Below are 20,099 nucleotides of genomic sequence, written 5' to 3'. Positions count from 1 at the left end.
GAGTGTGAGTGCGAGTGTGAGTGCGTGCGTGCATGCATACGTGTGTGTGTGAGTGTGAGTGTGAGTGTGAGTGTGAGCGTGAGTGTGAGTGTGTGCCAGCTGCCTGGCCCTTTTCCGGGGTTACGTCCGTGCCCGGGTGGTGTTAGAGAGAGACTACGCGCTGTCCACACCACCCTTGGGGATTTCTGGGACCGCTGGGCACCGCGAGGGGTGGAATGCATCCTTAATAAGGATGGAGAAATTGTTATTTAAGAATATTTGTTTTACTCGTTTATGGTGGTCAGTTTGTTTGTACTGTTTAGTGTTGTTATTCTGGCCACTAGGAGTGCTGCATTGATGGCAGCTTCTGCCTACAGTCTGTTTGTTTTTCTCTCTTTTTAAATTTTTTTTAGTCAGTTTTAAAGTTTGTTTTAGATACATAGATACATAGAAAATAGGTGCAGGAGTAGTCCATTCGGCCCTTCGAGCCTGCACCACCATTCAATATGATCATGGCTGATCATCCAACTCAGTATCCCGTATCTGCCTTCTCTCCATACCCCCTGATCCCTTTAGCCACAAGGGCCACATCTAACTCCCTCTTAAATATAGCCAATGAACTGGCCTCAACTACCCTCTGTGGCAGAGAGTTCCAGAGATTCACCACTCTCTGTGTGAAAAAGTTTCTTCTCATCTCGGTCCTAAAGGATTTCCCCCTTATCCTTAAGCTGTGACCCCTTGTCCTGGACTTCCCCAACATCGGGAACAATCTTCCTGCATCTAGCCTGTCCAACCCCATAAGAATTTTGTACGTTTCTATAAGATCCCCTCTCAATCTCCTAAATTCTAGCGAGTATAAGCCAAGTCTATTCAGTCTTTCTTCATATGAAAGTCCTGACATCCCAGGAATCAGTCTGGTGAACCTTCTCTGCACTCCCTCTATGGCTATAATGTCCTTCCTCAGATTTGGAGACCAAAACTGTACGCAATACTCCAGGTGTGGTCTCACCAAGACCCTGTACAACTGCAGTAGAACCTCCCTGCTCCTATACTCAAATCCTTTTGCTATGAAAGCTAACATACCATTCGCTTTCTTCACTGCCTGCTGCACCTGCATGCCTACTTTCAATGACTGGTGCACCATGACACCCAGGTCTCGCTGCATCTCCCCTTTTCCTAATCGGCCACCATTTAGATAATAGTCTGCTTTCCTGTTTTTGCCACCAAAGTGGATAACCTCACATTTATCCACATTATACTGCATCTGCCAAACATTTGCCCACTCACCCAGCCTATCCAAGTCACCTTGCAGTCTCCTAGCATCCTCCTCACAGCTAACACTGCCCCCCAGCTTAGTGTCATCCGCAAACTTGGAGATGTTGCCTTCAAATCCCTCATCCAGATCATTAATATAAATTGTAAATAGCTGGGGTCCCAGCACTGAGCCTTGCGGTACCCCACTAGTCACTGCCTGCCATTGTGAAAAGGACCCGTTTACTCCTACTCTTTGCTTCCTGTTTGCCAGCCAGTTCTCTATCCACATCAATACTGAACCCCCAATACCGTGTGCTTTAAGTTTGTATACTAATCTCTTATGTGGGACCTTGTCGAAAGCCTTCTGAAAGTCCAGATACAACACATCCACTGGTTCTCCCCTATCCACTCTACTAGTTACATCCTCGAAAAATTCTATAAGATTCGTCAGACATGATTTACCTTTCGTAAATCCATGCTGACTTTGTCCAATGATTTCACCACTTTCCAAATGTGCTGCTATCCCATCTTTAATAACTGACTCTAGCAGTTTCCCCACTACCGATGTTAGACTAACTGGTCTGTAATTCCCCGTTTTCTCTCTCCCTCCCTTCTTAAAAAGTGGGGTTACGTTTGCTACACTCCAATCCTCAGGAACTACTCCAGAATCTAAAGAGTTTTGAAAAATTATCACTAATGCATCCACTATTTCTGGAGCTACTTTCTTAAGCACTCTGGGATGCAGCCTATCTGGCCCTGGGGATTTATCGGCCTTTAATCCATTCAATTTACCCAACACCACTTCCCGACTAACCTGGATTTCACTCAGTTCCTCTATCTCCTTTGACCCGCGGTCCCCTGCTATTTCCGGCAGATTATTTATGTCTTCCTTAGTGAAGACGGAACCAAAGTAGTTATTCAATTGGTCCGCCATATCCTTGTTCCCCATGATCAACTCACCTGTTTCTGACTGCAAGGGACCTACATTTGTTTTAACTAATCTCTTTCTCTCCACATAGCTATAAAAACCTTTGCAGTCAGTTTTTATGTTCCCTGCCAGTTTTCTTTCATAATCTATTTTCCCTTTCCTAATTAAGCCCTTTGTCCTCCTCTGCTGGTCTCTGAATTTCTCCCAGTCCTCTGGTATGCTGCTTTTTCTGGCTAATTTGTACACATCATCTTTTGCTTTGATACCATCCCTGATTTCCCTTGTTATCCACGGATGCACTACCTTCCCTGATTTATTCTTTTGCCAAACTGGGATGAACAATTTTTGTAGTTCATCCATGCAGTCTTTAAATACCTTCCATTGCATATCCACCGTCAACCCTTTTAGAACTAATTGCCAGTCAATCTTGGCCAATTCACGTCTCATACCCTCAAAGTTACCTTTCTTTAAGTTCAGAACCGTTGTTTCTGAATTAACAATGTCACTCTCCATCCTAATGAAGAACTCAACCATATTATGGTCACTCTTGCCCAAGGGGGCACGCACAACAAGACTGCTAACTAACCCTTCCTCATTACTCAATACCCAGTCTAAAATAGCCTGCTCTCTCGTTGGTTCCTCTACATGTTGGTTTAGATAACTATCCCGCATACATTCCAAGAAATCCTCTTCCTCAGCACCCCTGCCAATTTGATTCACCCAATCTATAAGTAGATTGAAGTCACCCATTATAACTGTTTTGCCTTTGTTGCACGCATTTCTAATTTCCTGTTTGATGCCATCCCCAACTTCACTACTACTGCTAGGTGGCCTGTACACAACACCCACCAGCGTTTTCTGCCCCTTAGTGTTTCGCAGTTCTACCCATACCGATTCCACATCCTCCAAGCTAATGTCCTTCCTTTCCACTGCGTTAATCTCCTCTCTAACCAGCAACGCTACTCCACCACCTTTTCCTTTCTCTCTATCCCTCCTGAATATTGAATATCCCTGGATGTTCAGCTCCCAGCCTTGGTCACCCTGGAGCCATGTCTCCGTGATCCCGACTATATCATAATCATTAATAGCTATCTGCACGTTCAACTCATCCACCTTATTACGAATGCTCCTTGCATTGAGACACAAAGCCTTCAGGCTTGTTTTTACAACGCTCTTACCCTTATACAATTATGTTGAAAAGTGGCCCTTTTTGATTTTTGCCCTGGATTTGTCTGCCTGCCACTTTTACTTTTCACCTTGCTACCTATTGCTTCCGCCCGCATTTTACACCCCTCTGTTTCTCTGCTCACCCATTTAAGAACCCCACCACCTTTTGGAGATTTCTTTAGCTTTTCTATGTGGGGGAGGGGAGTAGGGTAAGGGGGAAACCATTTCCCAGTCACTTCCTGGCGAGGACGCGACTATTCTCTGAGTTGCATCTTCGCCCCCCCCCCCCCTCCTCGTGGCCCATCACCTGGATCGGTGCGGCCTTTCCTGCCGGGGACCCGGACCAGAGCTTCAGCAGCGGCGGTGCAGCACTGGATTCACCGCGGAGCGGGGGATTGCTTACCTGAATCGCCGTTGAAGCTCCGGAGTGTTGGGCCTGCTGCTTCAACATCGGAGCTGTGGTTTGCAGAGCTTCCAGCGCAGACGGCGCTGACCTCAACATCGCGGAGTCCTGGGGCCCTTTGCCGAGGGCTGCCAATGTTGAATCTCCGCCTGTGGACTTCGGGAGCCGCGGACTCTGTTAGGAGGTGGCCGATTTGGATGTCCAAGCCGCTGAGGATGTCCTCCAGTCCCGACGTCGGACTTCCATCACCCCGGCGAGCGGGCCTGAACATCGGGCAGCCCGTAGCGGCTACAGCGGGAGGTTCAGGAGCCCCCCTACCACGGGAGGACAACAGAGGAGGATGACTGAATTTTGGAGCCTTCCCTCATCGTGGGAAACTTTGATCCCGCTGTGTGGGGATGTCTGTGTTAAAAACTATCGTGTTCTGTGCTCTTTATTATTCGTATGGCTGTGTGGCGACCACACATTTCACTGGACCAATTGGTACATGTGACAAATAAATGTATCTTGTAACTTGTATCTTGTAAATCTTCTTAGGCCTCCTTCGGTCATGGCTGACCATGGGTGGCTCCAGGGTGCTATTCCCTATGTGGAGGACGCCTGTGCGTGACTTTGTTTAACGTGGTGAGACTGGTGCACAGACAGCCACCCCACGGTCCTTGGCAGGTCCGGGTCAGAATCCAGTGGCATGGAGTCTAACACAACCAGAGACCCTTTTCTGCTGCTGCCTTCATCTGCCTTCCCAACCATTGTGATGCTCCACTAAAGTCAGCCATCATCCTCTGCCCATTCCACCGTTGAGGTCTTGGTTGGATTGCTCTTTGTCAGAGACCTCCCCCTGGACCTTACCGTTAGAAAGACTAGTTTAAGTCATCTGGTCTGAGCTCTTCCACCACACCATTGAAACAGGTAATGTCACTTTATACATCATTAAAATAATATTCTGTATCATCCTTACACAAGACATTTCCATCGCCCCTCTTTGTCACACGCTATTAAAGTTGTGCACAGGTTTGTATTTTCAATGCCCAACTCGTAAACCTACAACTTGTTGAAGTTGATCACTTGTGTGACTTGTAGAATGGTTCATTGTTCGCTGAGAGGAAGGTGACAAAGAGGCATGCAATCAGTACAATTAATCAGAAGGACAGTGAAACTAGTTGGTGAACAAGGATGGGGAAGGGATGGAGAGAGAGGGAAGGCAAGGGTCTTGTTGCGCCCACCCTCCCCCCCTCCATTCCACTTATCTGTCTAAACTCCAGCTAGCACAGGCCCAGTGCCATCAAAAGCTCATCATATGTTAACCCAATCATCTCTGGGGTAATTCTCGTAAACCTCCTCTAGACCCCTGTAGCGACACCTGGTGGTGGTTCTATGTAATCGAACCCTCGTGATTGGCTGGAGAAGTCACATGAGTACGGGTGTTTTATGCGCGGGCTTTTTGCTGTAACGGGTCATTCTAGTGCCACGCGTGTAGAACCAACATCATTGTATTTGGCTGTCTTTAGCGACTCGGGTAACTTCTTTATTTTCTTTCACGAAATAAAGAATTTTTGCATACCCACCGTCTCGACTCGCCAAACCCTCTCCATTGCTGACACGTCCTTCCTCAGATATGGAGCCCAAAACTGCTCACAATACTCCAAATGTGGTCTCACCAGTGCCTTATGAAAGCTCAGCATTACATCCCTGTTTGTCTACAAAACACCAGAGATTTCTAAAGTCCTGATATGGAAAACTGCACTTTCTTACCAGAGCCTCTCATAAAATGTTTAATTCCTCTTGAGAACAGGCATAATTTTCCAAAAACGTAAAATTATTTTAATGACAGCAGCTATGTCAAGGATTCATTAACCATGTTATTCATATAGCAACTAAAATTAGTCCACTGTTGTGGTGTGCAATCATTGCTGTGTGTGGTCTGGAACCTCCAGATTCACGAACTTTCTTCCCAGCTGTTATCAGGCAACTGAATCATCCCCCCACAACCAGAGAGCAGTCTAATCATAATCATAATTACAAGTTTGTTTTGCAACTTACGAGGAATTTTATTTGCCATACAGCCATACAAATAAAGAGCAACACACATACATAAATAATGTTTTAACATGAACATCCACCACAGCGACTCCCCCACATTCCTCACTGTGATGGAAGGCAAAAAACAGTTCAATCTTCTTCCCTTCTTTGTTCTCCCGCGGTCAGTGCACTCGAGCCTTCCGTTGTCGGGGCGATCTTGGCTCCCGCAGCCAGCGGTCGAGCCCTCCGCATCGGGGCGATCAAGCTCCCACACCATGGGGACCTCAGCTCCCCACGTTGGGTGATCCTAGTCGGGGCGAGTTGAACCTCCCGCGGCTTGGAGCATCCCAACATCAGTCTCTACCGAGACGACGAGCTCCTTGATGTTGAAATCCGCAGGCCGTGGTTGGAGCGTCGATCCCAGGCAAGGGATCGCAGGCTCCGATGGTAAGTCCACATCCCCTTGGTGGGGCTCGAGCAAGTCAGTCTCGAGCAAGGCTGCCAGCTGCATGATGGTAGGCTGCAGAGCGACCGGAGATACGATCCGAAAAACAATCGTATCTCCGGCAAGGTAAGAGATTGAAAAAAAGTTCCCCCCCCCCCCATAAAACAGACCACATACGTTTTAAAACACACTAAAGATAACAAAAAAGATGAAAAGAGAGACAGACTGTAGGCAAGGCAGCCATCGCTCACAGCGCCACCCGGTGGTACTAATATCCATGTCGTGCTGAACTACTATCTACCTCAATGGTGACCCTCGGACTATCCTTGATCGGACTTTGCTGGCCTTACCTTGTAGTAAACGTCATTCCCTTATCATGTATCTACACAGTGTAAATGGATTGATTGTAACCATGTATGGTCTATCCACTGACTGGATAGCGCACAAAAGCTTTTCACTGTACCTCGGTACACGCAACAATAAACCAAATTGAATGAAAGCACAAATGACGTTCGCTAGTCCGACAACATTGCAATTTGCAAAGGTGGAACAGGTATGGATTGATCTAGACCACGGGTATATTCTCACGTGCACAAGATTGAGGAAGTATGGGAGAGACTAAAACAGTGGAAGATCACAATTCCTTCATCATATGTTGCTTTGTATGGGTTGCCCAACAGTGTAAAACTTTTCTTTTAATCCAGGATCTTTCAGTCATTTTAATCCAGACAATCCTAAAGAGGAAGCACATTTAAGGATTTCTTGTACTAAGTACGAGATTGCTCTTTGTCAGGGACCACCCCCTCGACCCTACCGCCATGGGTGGTGGCCGTACCAGGCGCATAGCTCCAGACGGCACCGCTCTCAGGATCACGCAAGCTTCTCCACCACGACAAGGTGACAATCCATGGAGAATCTAGTTCAGAGGTGTATCAATGAATAAGTGACAAAGGTGATTGATGAGCCTAGGGCACTGAATGTTTTCCAGGAAGAGTTTAGTAATGCATTTGACAAGGTCTGTCATGGTGGGATGAGCCAGAAGCGGGAGTGATCCATAGTGGTTTGGTAGATTTGGATACAGAACAGGTTTTTTTTCCATAGAAGGCAGAAGCTAGTAATGGAAGGTTGTAGTCCAGTTAGAAGCTTGTGACCAGTGAATCACTGCTAGGACCTCTGTTGGCGATATATGAATGACTTGGATGATAATGGAGATGAGTAGTTTGGTACGTTTGCAGAGAACACAAAGTATAGGAATTGATTAGGTGGACGGGTCACGTCACGGAGAACAAAGGGGACCCAGTGTGGGGGGGGGGGGGGGGCGGCGCCGAGAACAAGAGGGAGGGGGAAGACGAATGAGGGCCCAACTATATTTTAGGGTATTTTTGTAACTTTGTCGATGCCTTGTGGCAACTCTTTTGTGTTCTGTGTACTCAATAAACAAAGAATTCCACTGTGCCTTCACGTGACAACGAGGTATTTATCTCCAGACAGTGAAGGCAGTGATCAATGAAATACTGCAGGATATAGATCAGTTACAGATACGGGCAGGGAAGTGGCTGATGGAGTTTCATCCAGGCAAATGTAATGTCAGGAGATCAAAAGGGGAAAGTATATTTATTGGCAGAACCCTTACCAACATTGATGTATAAAGGAATCTACTGATCTATATCCACAGCCCACTGTAGGGTCAATAGAAGTAGTTAGCCTGGTAAAGAAGGCATATCACTCATCAGTCAGACACTGAGTATAAGAGTCAGGAAGACATGTTGCGGCTTTATAAAACATTGTTGAGGTTGCATTTGAAGGATCATGTGCCTTTGTGGTTGTTCCATTGCCGGGATAGCGTGCAGAGTTTGGAGAGGTGGCAGGAGAGATTTGCCATGATGGTGCCTGGATGAGAGGTATAGAAGTCTGACAAAAATGGATTGTTTTCACTGGAACATCAGAAGCTGAGGGGAGACCTGGGAGAAATGTATAATATTTTGAAAGGCATAGATAGGGGAGACAGCCAGAACTTTAATTCCCTGGGTGGGATTGTCAAATACTGGAGGGCATAGCTGTAAGGTTGTTGGGGGTTTGAGAGGGGGGAGGGGGGGGGGGGGGGGGGGAAGAGTAAGGAAGATGTGCTGAATCAGTTTTTTTAATGACAGTGGTAGGTGTCTGGAATGAGCTACCAGGGGTGTGATGGTAGCAGATCTCAGAGTGGCATTTAAGAGGCTTTTGGATAGGCACATGGATATGTATGGAATGGAAGGGTATTGAATGCATGCAGACAGAAGGGATTGCTGGACTTGATGTCATGTTCAGTGTAAATATCATGGGTCAAAGGGCCTGATCCCGTGCTGCAGTTCTATGTTCTAAAGTACATTTAGTAACATGTCTTCAAACTAAATACTTTAGTTTTAGTTTAGTTCAGAGATGCAGTGCGGAAACAGACCCTTCGGCCCACAGAATCCGCGCCGACCAGCGATACCCGCACACTAGCACTATCCTACACACGCTAAAGGGGCTGTCCCACAGCGGCGATCTAATCTGCGAGTTTAGAAGAGTTTGCCCTTGACTCAAACTCGCAGCATGGTCGACACATGGTCCTAGGAGGTTCTATGAGGTCACTGGAACTCTCCTTCAAGCTCGAGGGAAGTTCCCGCATACTCGCATGTTGAAAAATTTTCGGCGAGTAAAATTTGATCTGCATGGTTCTTTTGAACTCGTAGTGCAGTGGAGTGGGGTCGCTATTTAGTTACAGGCAGTCGAGGACAGCCGTTGGCAATCTCCTTCGCTGACCGAGCATTTTCCGGGTATCGGTGGGGGCGCTGCAATGGCGGAAGCCCTGTCAGCAGCGCGTTAGTTTTTTCAACTTTTTTTATGTTTTTAATATGTTTTAAAGTATGTTTTTAATGTTTCTTTGAGTGTTTTGTGTGGGGGGTGGTGTGGGGGGGTGAGGGGGAAACCGTTTCGGCCGCCTCCTCCATGTAGAGGCGACTTTTTCCAGGTTGCCTCCCCCGTGGCCTAACAGCAAGGATCAGCGCGACCTTTCCCGGAGACGCGCCCGGGGCTTCAGCGGCGGGCGCAGCGTGGACTCTCGGCATGAAGCGGGCGAGCCCTCGTTGGGGCTCGCCGGAGGGTAGCGCTCCGTTTCGCTGGCCCGGGGCAGCCGGCAGCCTGAAGCCGCGGTCTGCACAGCTCCAGCAGGCGCGGCGTTGTGGGGGACCCGGAGGAAGAAGTAGCCACCACTGCCGGCCCGCGGCCAACTTCTACCGCAGGCGCGGTGGCGACTTACCATCACCCATGGAGGGGAGCTTCGACCACCGGCCCTGCGGTCTGTGGTGCTTCTGGCTGCGACGCTGCGGGAACTTTAAACTTTAAATCTTCGACCGCCGGCCTGCGGCCTACACCAACTTAAAGCCGCGGTCTCCGGTGGGGAAGAGCCGACTCTGGACTTACCTGGACTTGTACCTTGTCCTTTTACCATCTGGACGCCCGCAGCAACGGCTGCGGAGGGTTGAGGTCCCGACCACGGGGGAAAATGGAGGAGGACTGGCCAAATTGTGTGCCTTCCACCACAGTGATGAATGCTGTGGTGGATGTTTATGTTAAATTTTTATTGTGTTTTTGTGTGAGTTCTTTATAATTGTACCGCTGCTGACATATTCATTTCACTTGCACTTTATGTGTAATGTGACAAATAAACCGTATTGTATTGTTGTATTGTATTGTATTGTTTTAATTGGCTCATTGGAGTTTTCAGGACCAAGGAAAACCGACCAGTAGGTAAAATGCCCGCTAAACTTTATTAAACGATGTCTGACTTATTAAAAGTGTCTCCACTCCTTCTCCCCCCATTCTCCCCACCTTCTCCCCCCTTCTCTCCGCACTCTCTAAAGAAATTACCGTACACTGTGCAGCCGTCTTTCACCTTCCTCTTCATCACTGGTGTGAATTTCAGAAAGCACTCCTCCGCTTTCCCTGGCCCCCGTGGTCGGTCGATCCAGCTCGCAATTTCAGAGCGGACGGTCTATCCAGCTTGAGGTTTTCCAGGCGAGTGCCCTCGAGCTGGAAGGTCGAAGACACGCCTCTTAGCTCGCGGATCAGGTCGCCGCAGTGCGCCAGCCCCTTAAGGACAATTCACAGTTAGCCTACTAATTAGCCTACAAACCCTGTACATCTATGGAGTGTGGGAGGAAACGAGAGATCGTGGAGAAAACCCACGCAGTTCACGGGGAGAACATACAAACACCGTACAGACAGCACCCGTAAGTAGGTCTCTGGCGTTGTAAGGCAGCAACTCCACTGTTGCACCACCATGCCGCCAACTTAACAGAGGGCTTTGGCAGATCGTCTAGTCCCTAAATGTAATTTTAAATGAGTACAGTGTAAGGTGAGCTGGTTGCAATCACACTCCCTTATTGAATAAACTGCATATTCCCAGGTTGCCATTAGTAGTCTAGGCAAGATATAATTAATATGAAATATTGTTCCTCTGTGTTATTCATGATCAATGACCTACTCTTGATAATACAAACATTTGTAAATTATCCAGTAATTTGAATATGACACAGTAAAATACAAAGAAAAATGGGATTCAATGCTGGAGGTAATTGAATCAACAGGTAATTGCATCGGGCAACATTGATTTAAGAGAAGGAGCTCGTATTTGAACCAAAGGCCATAATAAGCATGGATAGTACTTCAAAGCACTTTGTGGCCAATTAACTGGCATTTGTTTGGGATGTGGGAGGAAAGGGAAGCACCCACAGGAAACCCACCCATTCACAGGATGAACGTGCAAACGCCACACAGATAGTTCCCAAGGATTCAATGTGGGACACTATGAGGCAGATACTCTACTAGCTGTGCCTCTTTCATGTAATAAAACCATGCATATTAGTTTAAAGTGTAGGAAGGAACTGCAAATGCGGGTTTACACTGAAGATAGACATAAAATGCTGGAGTAACACAGCGGGACAGGCAGCATCTCTGGAGAGAAGGAATGGGTGACATTTCGGATCGAGACCCTTTGAAAGACTGGGATATGTAAACAATCTCCAGATACGAATGGCTTAAGAATATGAATCATTAGTTGCTGGATTTTTCCAGTTAAGCAGACTTGCTGGAATGAATTTACCAGAAAAGGTGAGATTTCAATTTGGTAACTGAACAGGAAGATTATCTGAACATGAATGTTTAATACTTGATCTTCAACTTATGCAGGATTGATATCAAAGCCAAAAAAACATTCCAGGAAATTCAGGCTTCCTGCACAGTTATCTTTCATCAGCTTTCAACACAACACTAATAAAGCCAGAATGTCACACAATGCAAATGAAAAAGTCAAGTCAGTCACCCTCCTTTCCTAAGTATAATCATTTTGTAGAAAAATGGATTTTAAAGCTATTACTTCTGTTCGAGTTTCTGTCACTATTACTTTTCATTCTTCAAATATTTATTCCTTCCACGACTTGAGTGCGGCCTTTTAATACTTATGGGCCTGTCCCACTTTGGCGATTTTTTCAGCGATTGCCATAGTCGTAGCAGGTCGCAGAAAAAACTACGACTGGACCCCCCCCCCCACGACAAAGTCGACGACAATGTCTACAACAACCTACCACCTAGTCGCCGTCAAGCTACGGCAAGCTACCGACAACTGGCGACCCATTAGGACGTCCACCTGCGACAAGCTACGACAAGGTAAGACAATTCAGTCGCCGGTACCTGTCGTCGGTTGATGTAGGTTGACGTAGGTAGTCGCTAATGGACTTCACCGAAGTCGGAACTGGCAACAGCCTACGTCATCCTGGTGGCAGCACCACGTCAGGCTACGATCGTTGGCGTCAAGCCCACGGGCGCCGACTGTCGCCAAAAAGTGTTGAACATCTCAAAGTCCAGTGGCAACCAGAAGAAAGGTACGACTCTTTGGACGAGCAAAGACATTGCCGACGATGTTGAGGAGGGAGATGCCTCTGTAGTTGTTGCAGTCGCTTCTCTCACCCATGTTCTTGTAGAGGGTAATGATCGTGGCATCCCTCATGTCCTTCAGTACAGCTCCTTCTTGCCAGCACTGGCAGAGGACTTATAGACAATAGACAATAGGTGCAGGAGTAGGCCATTCTGCCCTTCGAGCCAGCACCGCCATTCAATGTGATCATGGCTGATCATCCACAATCAGTACCCCGTTCCTGCCTTCTCCCCATATCCCTTGACTCCGCTATCTTCAAGAGCTCTCTCTTAAAAGTATCCAGCGAACCGGCCTCCAACGCCCTCTGAGGAAGAGAATTCCACACTCACAACTCTCTGTTTCCTCGTCTCCATTGTAAAAAGCTCATCCCTTATTCTTAAACTGTGGCCCCTGGTTCTGGACTTCCCCCAACATCGGGAACATGTTTCCTGCCTCTAGCATGTCCAACCCTTAATAATCTTATATAAAGGAACTTCATACAAAGGAAGCAGTAAGGTAGTCTTGCAATGTTTGATCAGGTCAGGGGCAATCCTGTTGGTGCCTGGGGCCAGGCTGTCAATGGCCTTGCTGAGCTCTTCTACCGTCGGCTCTGCGTCTAACTCATCCATAGTCGGCAGGCACTTGATGGCATCAAGGGCAGAGGGGGACACAGTGTTCTCTCTCAAGTAGAGGTCGGAGTAGTGTTCCACCCATCTCTCCATCTGCAGGCATTCAACTGTGATAACTTCCCCAGTGTAGGATTTGAGGGGGGCTGTCTTGCTCTGGACTGGTCCTAATGCCTTCTTAATGCCATCGTACATTCTCCTGATGTTCCCAGTTATGGTGGCCGTCTGGATGTCCGCACTAAGCTGTGTCCAGTAGTCATTGGCGCAACACCTGGCAGTCTGCTGAACCTTGCTCCTGGCAGCCCTGAGAATCTGCAGGTTCTTCTCGTTAGCTGACCGCTTGTACTCGGCTAGGGACGGCGCGCTTGGCTTCGATGACAGGAGTCATCTCGGTCGACTTGTCCTCAAACCAGTCGTGTGCCTTTGAGGTCTTCTTCCCAAAGCTCGCCACGGCTGTGCGGTACATGGTGTCCCGCAGAATTTCCCACTTCTCTGTTGTAGAATCTCCAGGGCGCGAGGTGCCAAGCTCTCTCTCAAAAGCCTCTACAAACTGTTGCACGAGGTCTGGACGGGGCATCTTGCTGACTTCGATCGGGAGTTCCCCTGCTTCTTGGTACGGTAAAACCTCTTTGGTTGCAGCCTGTTCTTGCAACACACCAAGGAGTGCTCTGTGTCGCAGTCCACACTGTGGTAGGAGCGTGTGTGGAGAGCTTAGTAGATACATACTCTTACACGGGTATTAGCGCAGTCTAAATCAATAGGTAGGAATCAGTATGCTTCCAAATCAATTCTGAACTACTAAACCTCAGTGGAGATCAACTTACTCATTGTTCACATTCAGGAAGAGGAAAATACCTCAGAGGGCCCAGATATCCCAGATATATGTAGACAGATTACAGGATGCAATAATTACAGTGTCATTATTCTCTCTTGAGTAGAGGTCGGAGTAGTGTTCCACCCATCTCTCCATCTGCTGGCATTTGTCTGTGATAACTTCCCCAACATTGACTGGGACTTACTCAGGGCAAGTGGGTCAGATGGGGCAGAATTTGTTAGGTGCATCCAAAAAGGTTTCCTTGAAGAGTGTGTGGATAGTCCGATTCGAGGAGGGACCAAACTGGATTCTGTATTGTGGAACGAGCCTGACCAGGTGACTGGTGCAGCGGTGGAAAAAGTATTTGGGGATAATGATCACAACTCCATAAGTTTTAAGATTATTTTAAATAAGAACAGGTCTGGATTGGGGGAACGTAGGTAATTGTGGTAAAGCAGATAACAATGTCATTAGGTAGGAGCTAGGAAGAGTACAAAGGAACTACAGATGTTTAAGAAGGAACTGCAGATGCTGGAAAATCGAAGGTAGACAAAAGTGCTGGAGAAACTCAGTGGGTGCGGCAGCATCTATGGAGCGAAGGAAATAGGCAACGTTTCGGGCCGAAAGTTAAAGGGTTTTGGCCCGAAACGTTGCCTATTTCCTTCGTTCCATAGATGCTGTTGCACCCGCTGAGTTTCTCCAGCACTTTTGTCTACAAAGGAACTACAGATGCTGGTTTATACTGAGATAGATATAAAATGCTGGAGTGACTTAGGCAGCATCCTTGGAGAAAACATTCAGGTCGACTTATGGGTCAGAACTGAGTTGGATCCGGCTCAGAACAAGGGTTCTGACCCGAAACGTCACCCATTCCTTTTCTCCAGAGATGCAGCCTGACCCGCTGAGTTACTCCAGCGTTTTGTGTCTATCTTCTAGCTAAAAAGGGTAGATTGGGAACAGTTGTTATTGGGTAAGTCTAAAGATCACAGGTGGGAGTCATTTGATGGCCAGCTGATCAAAGTGCAGGATCAACATGTTGCAGTAAGGAGGAGGGATAAGTGCAGCAGGGTAAAGGGACTGTGGATGACCAAGGAGAATATACACTTAGTCAGGAAGAAAAAGGAAGCAAATGTCAGGCTTATTAAAGTGGCACCAGACAGGGCAAATGGGGAAAGCAAGCAGAGATGAACCCAAGTGGGCCATAAAATGTCATTGGTGAATCGAATTAAGGAAAATCCCAATGCTTTTCAAATGTGTACATTAAAAATAAGAGGGTGACCAGGGAGAAGGTAGGGCCTCGGAAATGTAATGGAGAGAATTTATGCTTGGAATCGGAGGATGAGGATGAGGTAACAAACGTGTACTTTGCATCGGTATTCATCGAGGAGAAGGATTTGGAGAACGAGATCAGCGTGGAGAATACAAATCTGCTCGGGTAATTTGAGATTGAGAAGGAGCTAGTACTGAGGTTCTTGAAGAGCATTAAAGTGGATAAGTCCCCAGGGCATCATATTTTCCATCCCAGGCTATTGAGGGGGGCAAGAGAGGAGATTGCTGGGGCCTTTTTGAGGATCTTGTTTCCAGCCATAGGCGATCCTGGATGACTGGAGAGTGGTCAATGTTGTTCCTCTGTTTAAGAAAGGATGTAGAGTGAATCCAAGGAACAATAAGCTGGTGAGCCTTGCGTCAGTGGTTGGGAACCTATTGGAGAGAATTCTTTGAGATAGCATTTACTCCCATTTGGAAAAGAATGGGGTGATTAGGGATAGCCAACATGGATTTGAATGCCAGGGTCTCGACCCGAAACGTCACCCATTCCTTCTCTCCAGAGATGCTGCCTGTCCCGCTGAGTTACTCCAGCATTTTGTGTCTATCTGTCGTTTTGTACACAGCAGGTAGTATCTTACTAACTTGATTTAGTTTTTTGAGAAGGTGACAAAGGTGCTTGATGAAGATAGGGCAGTGGATGGTGTATACATAGGTTTTAGTAAGGCTTTTAATAAGGTAGGTACCCTTATGGTAGGCTGATCCAGAAGATTGAGCTGTACTCGAATCGGGATGACATGGTTGTATGGATTCAGAACTGGCTTTGTCATAGGGGGTTGTGGTGGGTGCAGTAGGTATTCTAGCTGGTGGCCTGTAAACTGTGGTGTTCTGTGGGGATCTGTGCTGGGACCTCTGGTGTCTGTGATATATATAAACGACAAGACGTATATGTAGATGGACGGTGAGTACGTTTGTTGACAACACCAAAATTGGAGGAGTTGCAGATAATGAGGAATGCTGTCAGAAGGTACAGCAGGATACAGATCAGCTGCAGAAATGGGCAGAAAAAGATCAGATAGAGTTTACCCCAAGCAAGTGTGAGATATTGTACTTTGGGAGGTTAAAGGTTAGGAGAGAGTATACAGATAATGGCAAGATGCTTAACACCATTAATGTGCAGAGGGATCTTGAAATCTAAGTTCATAGCTCACTAGAGGTGGCAGCGCAAGTAGGGTAGTTAAGAAGGCATGTGGTATGCTTGCCTTCATTGGTCAAGGCATTGAGTATCAGAGTCAGGTAATCATGATGCAGCTGTTTAGGATTCGGGTTAGGCCGTGTTTGGAATATTGTCCGCAGTTCTGAACGCTCCATAGCAGGAAAGATGTGAAGGCTTTGGAGAGGGTGCAGAGGAGGTTTACCAGAATGCTTCCAGGATTCGAGGTTTCAGCTACAGGAGTGGATGGATAGACTTGGATTGAGAGGAAGACTTGATGAAAGTATATAAAATGATGAGAGGCGTAGACAGGGTAGACAGTCAGAACCTTTCCCCCAGGGTGGAAATGGCCAACACTATAAGAGGGGGAAAGCGTGATGGAGATGAGCGGGGCAATTTTATTTTATACAGGGAGTAGTGGGGGCTTGGAATGCACTGCCAGGGATGGTGGTGGAGGCAGATACGATAGTGGGGACGGAGAGGCTTTTGGGGAGGCATGTTGACGTACAGGGAATAAAGGGATATCCATCATGTACAGGCAGATGAGATTTGTGTACCTGAGATTTGTATACCTTGGCATCATGTCCGGCACTGTGGGCTGAAGGGGCAAGTTCCCCTGCCGCACTGTTCTATGTTTTGTGTTCTAGAACCTCAAGCACTGCAGTTGAGGCCATTGTCATGGAAAGAACACACATGCGGTTGTGGTAATTCCAGGGAGGTGGCCCTGTGGGTTCCACAGAGAACATCATCGCCAGGGTCCTCTCCCATCACCTCCTCCCAGTGGCCGAATTGCAGTCTAGATTCCAGCCAAAGGGCAGCCACGGTGGCACAGTGGTAGAGTCGCTGCCTTACACCACTTGCAGCACTAGAGACAGTAAAACTGGTAGAAGAACTGAGAACTTTCCCTCTCTCTCCATCCCCTCCCCCTACCCAGTTCTTCTACCAGTCTTACTGTCTGCGACTACATTTTATCTCTGAACCACCCACTCCCCTGACATCAGTCTGAAGATGGGTCTCGACCCGAAACATCAACTAATCCTTCTCTCCAGAGATGCTGCCTCTCCCGCTGAGTTACTCCAGCAGTTTGTGTCTGTCTTTGATTTAAACCAGCATCTTCAGTTTTTTCCTGCACAATGAACACACTTGATTCCATTGAGCAATCGATCTTACCCATTTTGTCCAGCAGAAGGTGCAGGAGCTTGAAAGCCCATGCCGCCAGACTCAGGTACAGCTTCTGCCCCTCTGTTATCAGGCTTCTGAACAGTTCTCCCATGAGCTAGCATACGGTATGGTTCACCCCAACCCCATTGGACTTTGTCTGTGGAACTGATGCACCACAATGCTGAGAACTATATTCTGTAATCTGTATCCTCCGCTTCTCTCTATCTGTTGTACTTGTCATAGAGTGATGCAGTGTGGAAACGGGCCCTCCGGCCCAACCTGCCCACACCAGCCAACAATGTCCCAGCTACACTAGTCCCACCTGCCTGCGTTTGGTCCATATTCCTCCAAACCTGTCCTATCCATGTACCTGTCTAACTATTTCTTAAACGTTGCGATAGTCCCAGCCTCAACTACCTCCTTTGGCAGCTTGTTACATACACCCACCATCCTTTGTGTGAAAAAATTACCCCTCAGATTCCTATTTATTCCACCTTAAACCTATGTCCTGGTCCTCGATTCACCTACTCTAGGCAAGAGACTCTCCGCATCTACCTGATCTATTCCGCTCATGGTTTTATACACTTGAGTTGGCCTTATTCGTATTTCGGTATAGTTTTCTTCTCTCCTGCTTGGATAACATGCAAAACAAAGCTTTTCACTGTACCTCAGTACATTGGCAATAACAAACCTGAACCTTTTATAGTGAGTTTTTTTATTCTCTTGATTTCCTTGCACATTTGGGTTGGGAGATAATTCCTGACGGAGGATTCTGAGGTTTAGGGCAAGCCTTTTGTAAATATATTAGGAGATGAGATACTTGATGTGATCAATTTTTAGTGCTGTTCTCCTCACAGTAAGTGGATGATAGATGCGCTGCACAACACAATGTCATGAATACACAGTCACGATGTAATCAAATTGGCCTGTGTATCAAACAAGTTTATACTTTAAAATATATTGCATTGAAACAGGAAAACAGATGGCATGACATCTCACTCATGTCAAGTTTGTTATTTCTTAAATGGGGCACTAAATTGTTTATTAAAGCAGCACTCTCCAATGGAAGTAATTACAAATTATACTGCACTTCATAATAAATCTTTAATTACACAATCCGATTTATCTGACCTTTTATTTGAAATTGCATTTGTTGGTGCAGTTTCTGTGCTTGAGTTACAATGATGGAATGAGACACAAAGGATTTGTAAATTCATAATAAATTAAGAGCGTCTATTGGGAAATACCGTTGCATTATAGAAGCTCTTGTAAAAACCACGAATAATGAGAAGTTTTGTACGAGTCAGATAATGCTTTTATCTTTGGCAGCAACATTTATAAAAATATGAAAAGCAAAATGTTTTTTTTTTTAACTGCCAGCAATGAGCATCACAAAGTGGAGGGATGATTGAAACAAAAGGTTGCAGCAATGGGATTTCTTCAGTGGTGAAAGTTAGCAATATCTTACATCCACACAGATGTATTTCATTCCCTATGTTGTACGATTACATAATGTCACCCGGGACAGATGTGTGCACAAAATGAATGCCGACAACATCTCTTTCTTTGTCCTTCTGAGTTGAAATCCCCAGAAGGGTTAAATTGAAACCAATCTTGATTTGTTTTGAAAGTTTGAGAGTTCATACTTCTAGCGTTATTTTACCCGATCGGTAAGCCATGACCATTTAAATAATGGCGATTCAAATGGTCAAAGTCCGCAACAAGACTAATCCTCACCTTTTGTTGCCGACGTGTAGATTGCAGCAAAGATCATGAGAGAGCAGGGACCGAGAACATAGGTTTAAGGTGAGGGGGGGGGGGGGGGGTGGGGAGATTTAATGGGAACCTGAGGGGTAACTTTTTTTTACACAAAAGGTGGTGGGTGTATGGAACAAGCTGCCGGAGGAGGTAGTTGAGGCAGGTACTATTGCAACGTTTGAGAAACAGTTAGACCGGTACATGGATAGGACAGGTATAGAGGGATATGGGCCAAAAGCAGGCAGGTGTGCCGAGTGTAGTTGGGGTATGTTCTTTGACTTCTTCTGAAGAATGGTCCCAACCCGAAACATCACCTATCCATGTCCTCCAGAGATGCTGCCTGACCCGCTGAATTACTCCAGCACTTTGTGTCTTGTTTTGTAAATCACCACCTGCAGAACCTTGCTTTTATCAAATATAGGAACGTGTTTCTTTCCATATTGTTTGAATGCGTGCCAAAGAATGAATGCTTGTGGATACATACCTGCAAAAATATAACACCAGATATGGTCAGATTATTTTTGCTGGAATAGAATTAGTATTGTCTCTGATACTGATCATCTCTGAGATTATGATTCTTAGCAGGATTCTGAGAATATTTAAGAAAAGATCATTGCTTTGTTCAGGATAATCTTAATTAGTTGTCTGCAGCCTTCACTGGACTGCTACCTTTGGGGAACTATAGAATTGTTGCCACAAAATGGAGGCCTTTCCGCACAGGCGATAACATTTGGGAAATCAACTGCGTGCCTCGCTTTGCAGAGTTGCCCAGTTTATCCAAATCCCTGCTCTCTCCACATCGCCCTGCACATTATTGTCCATCCAATTCCCTTCCACAACCTCCAAATATATCTTTCCATCACCCTTGCAAACAGAAAATAAAAAATATTCCCAGCAAAAGAAAGGGCTGTTCTTCAACAACAATTGTCCCTGGCCCCTGAACCAGGGTCCCGACCCAAAACCTCATGCATCCTTTTTCTCCAGAGATGCTGCCTGACCCACTTGTGTCTATGTACAGAATTCAACTCTCAGAATACTGAAAAGCTTCATCAATGAGAACAAGCATCATCACCAAAATTGGCCGTATCACCACAAAAAAACATCGAGGTCAATCGTTGAGGGCGCTGGCGG

Source organism: Amblyraja radiata, chromosome 25 (genome assembly GCF_010909765.2).
Source record: "Amblyraja radiata isolate CabotCenter1 chromosome 25, sAmbRad1.1.pri, whole genome shotgun sequence".
Taxonomy (NCBI): domain Eukaryota; kingdom Metazoa; phylum Chordata; class Chondrichthyes; order Rajiformes; family Rajidae; genus Amblyraja; species Amblyraja radiata.
The sequence above is the reverse complement of the archived record's forward strand: the minus strand, read 5'-3'. Positions refer to the sequence as shown.